The following is a 6,000-nucleotide window of genomic DNA, read 5'->3' as shown; positions in this document are numbered from 1 at the left end:
TGCCAGAGATGCCAGTTGTGCTCGAAAACCCGAAAAAATCTACCTGAAATCTGAAAAAAATCTATCCGTAGCTCGAACAAAATTCGCTTCTAAAGGCAAAAGTCTGCAAATATCTGCACACATTTTGAGAAAGTCTGCGACACCGACAATACCCGGCAGAAAATATAAAAAAAAACGAATATCTCCGAATCAATAAAACTCTGCAAACGAACCCCGAAAATAAGCATTTAGCTGACAAATCTGCACATCTGGTATTCCTGGTTCATGCACATTACACACACACATTCAACATTAATGGGTTCAATGATGGCAATTTCGGTCACGGGTTTCTTTAAAACACGTTTTATTATGTCAAAGCCGACATTTCAAGGATATATTTCCTCGTCCTCAGGGCAACTATGATTAACAGTTTACATATTACATAAATTAGTCACACGAATTAAGTTATTACATACTAGAGATGGTCGGGTATGGGAAATTTGTTACCCGTACCCGACCCGTACCCGGCTCATCGAGAATTTTCAAACCCGTACCCGACCCGAACCCGAAGTCAGGTTTGTTTAAAATACCCGTACCCGACCCGAACCCGAAAATTTTTTTTTTCAGCTACCCGTACCCGATCCGTACCCGAAAGGAAAATGCCCTGAAATTGCCGGTACCTGACCCGTACCCGACCCGTTTAGGATGGATTTTTATTTTATTTTTTTTATATTTTTTTTTTTAAATACCTTGTTACCTCGCACATATGTGGTTTCTCGAGATGATGGCCGGAGTAAGGCTAGAACTGAGTGTTCATGTGAACGAATGTTAATGAACCCAGAGTTCCAGGCGATGTATTGGTTCACCTAGAATCCAGCGTAGCATCTGTCACTGAGTACGTCCGCTCGTCTGTTGTAGAAAAATTTGACCATTTTATAACGCAGCGAAATATCTATTCATAACTGTGTACGGAGAATTAGGGCTCCATTTTTCCTGTTAGTTACCTCATAATAAAATTGATCAGGGGTTTCAATTATTTATTTTGTATGCATACGTATGATTCATATGAGAGATTAATAAAAATTCAATAGAATTTTTTTGAAAGATTCATTCAACATTCAAACGTGATGAAGTGTATAGTTCGAAATTGTTACCAAACGATTTTTTTTTGATTTTTTTTTATACCCGAGTAATAATTACAAAAGCGTCGCTTCATAAAACAAAAGTTGGTTAAGCAATTTCTCAAATTTCAAAAGAAAGCCGGCTTCAACTGTAAATCCAGAAAGCTCAAGTTCAATAACCGAAATGCGCTGGCAGGATTATTACTGAAAGTTTATGAAATTTATTATTTCACGTAAAAATAAACCAAAATATTTTGTATAATCACACTAAATACAAAAAGTGCTTGCGTTGAATATTTTTTCAAGTAAGACAATACTTTCAAGTTATAACAATACCTGCTACTAAAAGATGCTTTTTTTCTACTGGTTCAAATTGACAGCTCATTCTGGTTCATTTGACACTCCCACAGCTCGTATCCGTTTCTCCCTCCGAGACCAAAATATGCTTAAACACCGAGGCTTGGCAAGTTAATAATTAAATTCTCATAATGCACGGAAATCGAGTTACCCGTACCCGACCCGTACCCGACGAGTTGAGAATTTTTCAAACCCGAGCCCGAAGCCTTGGTTTTTAAATTACCCGTACCCGACCCGAACCCGAAAAATATTTTTTGGCGTTGCCCGAAACCCGACCCGAACCCGTCGGGTACGGGTATCGGGTAAAAATACCCGTACCCGACCATCTCTATTACATACACAACTTACAAACAAAACAAACAAGTTCTCGTCAAAATATGGTGCATTGGTGTAAAATTGCTTTTGGTTAACTGCACTACACTATGGATATAAAATATGCAAAATATTAATTGGTTTGTGACTTTCTAAAATTTGAAAATGCAAACGGATGAGCTACACTTACACAGTATCTTCCAACACACATCACACACGATTAAAGCCGTCGGGAAATGTTGCGTCAAAACGGAGAGAAATAATGTTGCAAGACAGAGATAAAGAGTGCTAGAGACTGTAGTAGTCTGCATCAACATGTGAGAGATCGCAGCGTGCCGGAGTAAGCGATGCTTAAGTTGTTCGTGCCCGTTCTATAATTTATTGCGCATCTGTCACATGCGATGTAACACATTTCTAACACCTGTAATGCTTGAATCCTGTCATCCGAAGTTAAAATTCTAGTGTTAGCTATATTAAAACTGTGATTCTCTTCTATCGCATGCTTCATCAACGCCGTCTTTTTAAACTCATCTTCCCTTCCCTCCCTCTCAGTGCTAGAATCTCTATACTGTTCGTAGCGTTTCATGAGAGAGCGGTGCGCGGCAAGACGGTTCTTTAGTTGCTGTGTAGTCATACCAATGTATGAGCTATCGCAGTCTGCACACGGGATACGGTATATAACGTTTCTTTTTGAAAGATGCGAAGAAGAGTCTTTGAGTTTCGTGAAAAGTAGTCTGTTGGTTTTGACGCATTTGAAACTCAGACTGATATTTTCATGGTTCTTTTTAATACTGCGTGCAAGTGCGGGTGTGAGGCCGTCAACATGGTGCAAAGATCGATATACTTTTGGTTCCGAGTTTACTTACTCAACAACGTTACTCGTGCTTTGGTTGATAAATCTGTTGATTAACCGATTTATCAGTGAGCTCGGATAGTTGTTGGTAAGCAAGTGCTCGCGCACTATCTGCTTATTTTCCGTGAGCGATTTGTTCGTCGATAATCGAAACACTCTCCCAATAAAACCGGTTGCCGTATTCAATTTCTGTGCCAGCGGGTGCATCGAGAAAAAATTAAAAATTCTCCCGGAAGCGACAGGTTTCTTATACCATTCGGTCACGATTTTTTGTTCGTTGGTTCTAATAAGAACCATATCTAAATACGGTAATCGGTTGTTATTTTCTACCTCATATGTGAATTGAATATGTGAGACGAACCCGTTGAGAGCGTTCCTCACATATTCAATCTTGTCAGCTGGGAGAGCGGTGAACAAATCGTCGACGTATTTTTTAATACATGGAATGTGTACATCGATCTTCGCAAGCACATCATCAAGTAATGTAGTCATTACAAGATCAGCTAAAGCAGGTGACAAAGGATTCCCCATGGCTGTCCCCTCCTTTTGCCGGTAATAGGCCCCACGGAAGGTGAAATAACTGGACGAGATGTTGAACTCAATGAGCTTGATCAAAACATTTTGCTCTTTGATCGTCGTATTTTTCTCGATCAAGTTCAAGTTGGAAAGTGAATCTCCAGTTGAAATGTGCATTCAACATTTCAACTGGAGATTCACTTTCCAACCAAAAAATTCAAATATAAAACAACATAGAACGAGAAATTTCCAAAAATGTTCCGAATTCCATACAAAACGCTAAAATTTTCATAACGAGATTTGTTTGTGTGCGTGGATAAACAAAAATGTAGCATACCTTGTAGAACTGTCATCTATACTTGGCTGGGGAATAATAAAGTGCATCACAAATGCCGTGAAGGTGTTGAATTTGTATTTAGGTTAAATTTTATAAACTTTGACCATAATTGATCATTATTTTGTTGACCATACAAAAGATTTGTGAACCACCAGTTAAAAATCACTGTGATAAAGCAACTTTGGAGCATTTTCAATTCATTGTTTAGTATTTAAAAGAACACGAAAAACGTGTGAAAATAAAAATATTCTTTATTGTACCTGATATCAGTACCTCTCAATGTGTTACCTTGCTTGTTCGTTTGGCTCGGATTTTGACATGTTCTTTTGGCTCGAAACATTCTCTTCGCATCGCACCATTTTACGAACTGACAGGTGTCACGGATCCTGCTGATATTGATGCTGCTTCTACGTGCGTTATGTCAGCGGTTCCGAGCTTTCTGTCAAAATTTCATTTATGAATAAATTGAGTTCAGAAACGTCTCGTAAAATGGTCTATTAGTCTAAAATATAGAATCGCGTATGAAACACGCTAAAATGTAAACCGTCTCAATCGAAGAAAGTCAGCGAATAAAATTCAGTTGAGTCCAATCGAGAAAACCAAGCTTAAAATCAGCGGTGATTCTTGAAATACGGGTATTTTCTGCTCGTTCAAATACTTCAGCAGCGGCCGAAACAACAATGAACGAATGCATTAAATAAACCATATGGATTACATTTGAAGACTTTTATTTGATTTTACTTTGAACATCAAATAAATGAATGTTTTTCTATTTTTTTTTCTCAACACAAATATCAAAGACGTGACATCTTGACAGTGCTCCAAAGAAGCAATTATGATGCATATCAAAGTTGCCACCTGCATCACTTTATTGGCTCACTATTTCGCCTTTTTAACATTATATCAGATATATACAAGCATTTAGGCACATCTGATCAACTGAAGAACAAAAAACGAGACAAAATCTCTTTATTTTAAGTATCGACATCTAGAGGTGGAGAGAACGCATTCTACACTCGAAATTTCATAACGCTTATATTCCATTCATTCAACAAAAGGATTGTATGAGCTCTCGCCGCTTTTTCATCGATAGAATCCTTTGTTCTCCCCGGTACTGGTATAGCGAGGGTGCCTTTTCATGATAAACGTACAGTACCACCCGCATTCGTGCAACGGTTTTTATGTAGATATATTTTTTATGAATTTCATTGTTGCCCAAGTTAAAAACTGAATATCTTGACTAACGACAATTATTTTTTGACGTTGGACTAACGTCTATATCGAAGTTAGGCACCTGAATTTGAAAATCTAGTAATTCAACCGGGGAAAACCAGGGAAAAGTGGTCAGGTTTTGAGCGCTTATATATCAGTCATTTCTTTTCAGAATTTCGAGGTTTTGGCATCAACCGATCAGAAATTCTTTTACGGTTGAATTTATGTAACAAAAATAACCTATTCTTCGAGATACACTATTGAAAAATTGGTAAATCACATCAATTGTCTAAATCATACCGAGCAACCAATCACCACCTCTCTTCACAAGCACAGTCGACACTAACGGATACAACCGATCTGACTTTGTAAACAGTCTCACAGCTTTCAACCAATAACGAGCTCGCTTTCGGTAGCTGCAACAGGTGTTTCAACACCGTTTTAAAATGCTTCTTTTATCATTACCACTGAACAGATTCTAAACACCAATGGCTTGATTGATAGGGGAAATATTGCGCAAGATTGTCATATAATAATTTAAATATATTTTCGATACTAAACTAGTTAAAAGTTGTGTTAAAAGTCGTGCACATTCAACCAATCACAAGCTCGCTTCTTGTTTGCTCGCGGATGGATTTTTGCTTTGGGCTATATAATAGCCTGTGTCGTCTCATAGCAGTCATCAGTTAACAAGTGAAAGGCCACCAGGCCGGTCTTGTATAATCAGCAGCGGTGGCTGATTCCAGCGGCCAAACTGAGCTGCAGCATAACCAGAGCGGTGGTATCAGGCAGCAGCGGCGCAGGTAGTGGGAAGCTGCATTTCTTCATTCAGTTCGGTGCTCCTTCGATCTGAGTTGGACCCCACCAGCGGTAATCCAATTCAGATATCGTTGGGTGAAAACGTTGGGTGTGTGTGCAGTGTGCACATATAGCGTATGTGCATCTGTATTGCTATGACATTTGCGATGATAGGGATGGCGCTGTTGCGTGTGTATGGCTAGCTATAGCGTGTGTAAGACACTAGCATGTGTAGCATATTATGGCTATTGCGTGTATATCTTCAGCGTGTGTACGGATAGTTATAGCTTGTGTGTGGATAGCTGCTGCGTGTGTAATGATTAGTTATAGCGTATGTATGGATAGTAATAGCACATGGTTGGATAGCTTATGCGTGTGTATAGATAGTTGTATCGGATGTATGGAAAGGAATAGCGTGTGTATGGATAGCTATAGCTACAGCGTGTGTATGAATAGTTTTAACGCGTGTTTAGATAGTTATAGCATGTGTGTGAATAACTATAGCGGGTGTTTAT

This window comes from Wyeomyia smithii, chromosome 1 (assembly GCF_029784165.1).
Source record: "Wyeomyia smithii strain HCP4-BCI-WySm-NY-G18 chromosome 1, ASM2978416v1, whole genome shotgun sequence".
NCBI classification, from domain to species: Eukaryota; Metazoa; Arthropoda; class Insecta; order Diptera; family Culicidae; genus Wyeomyia; species Wyeomyia smithii.
Note: the sequence above shows the minus strand (reverse complement) of the source record.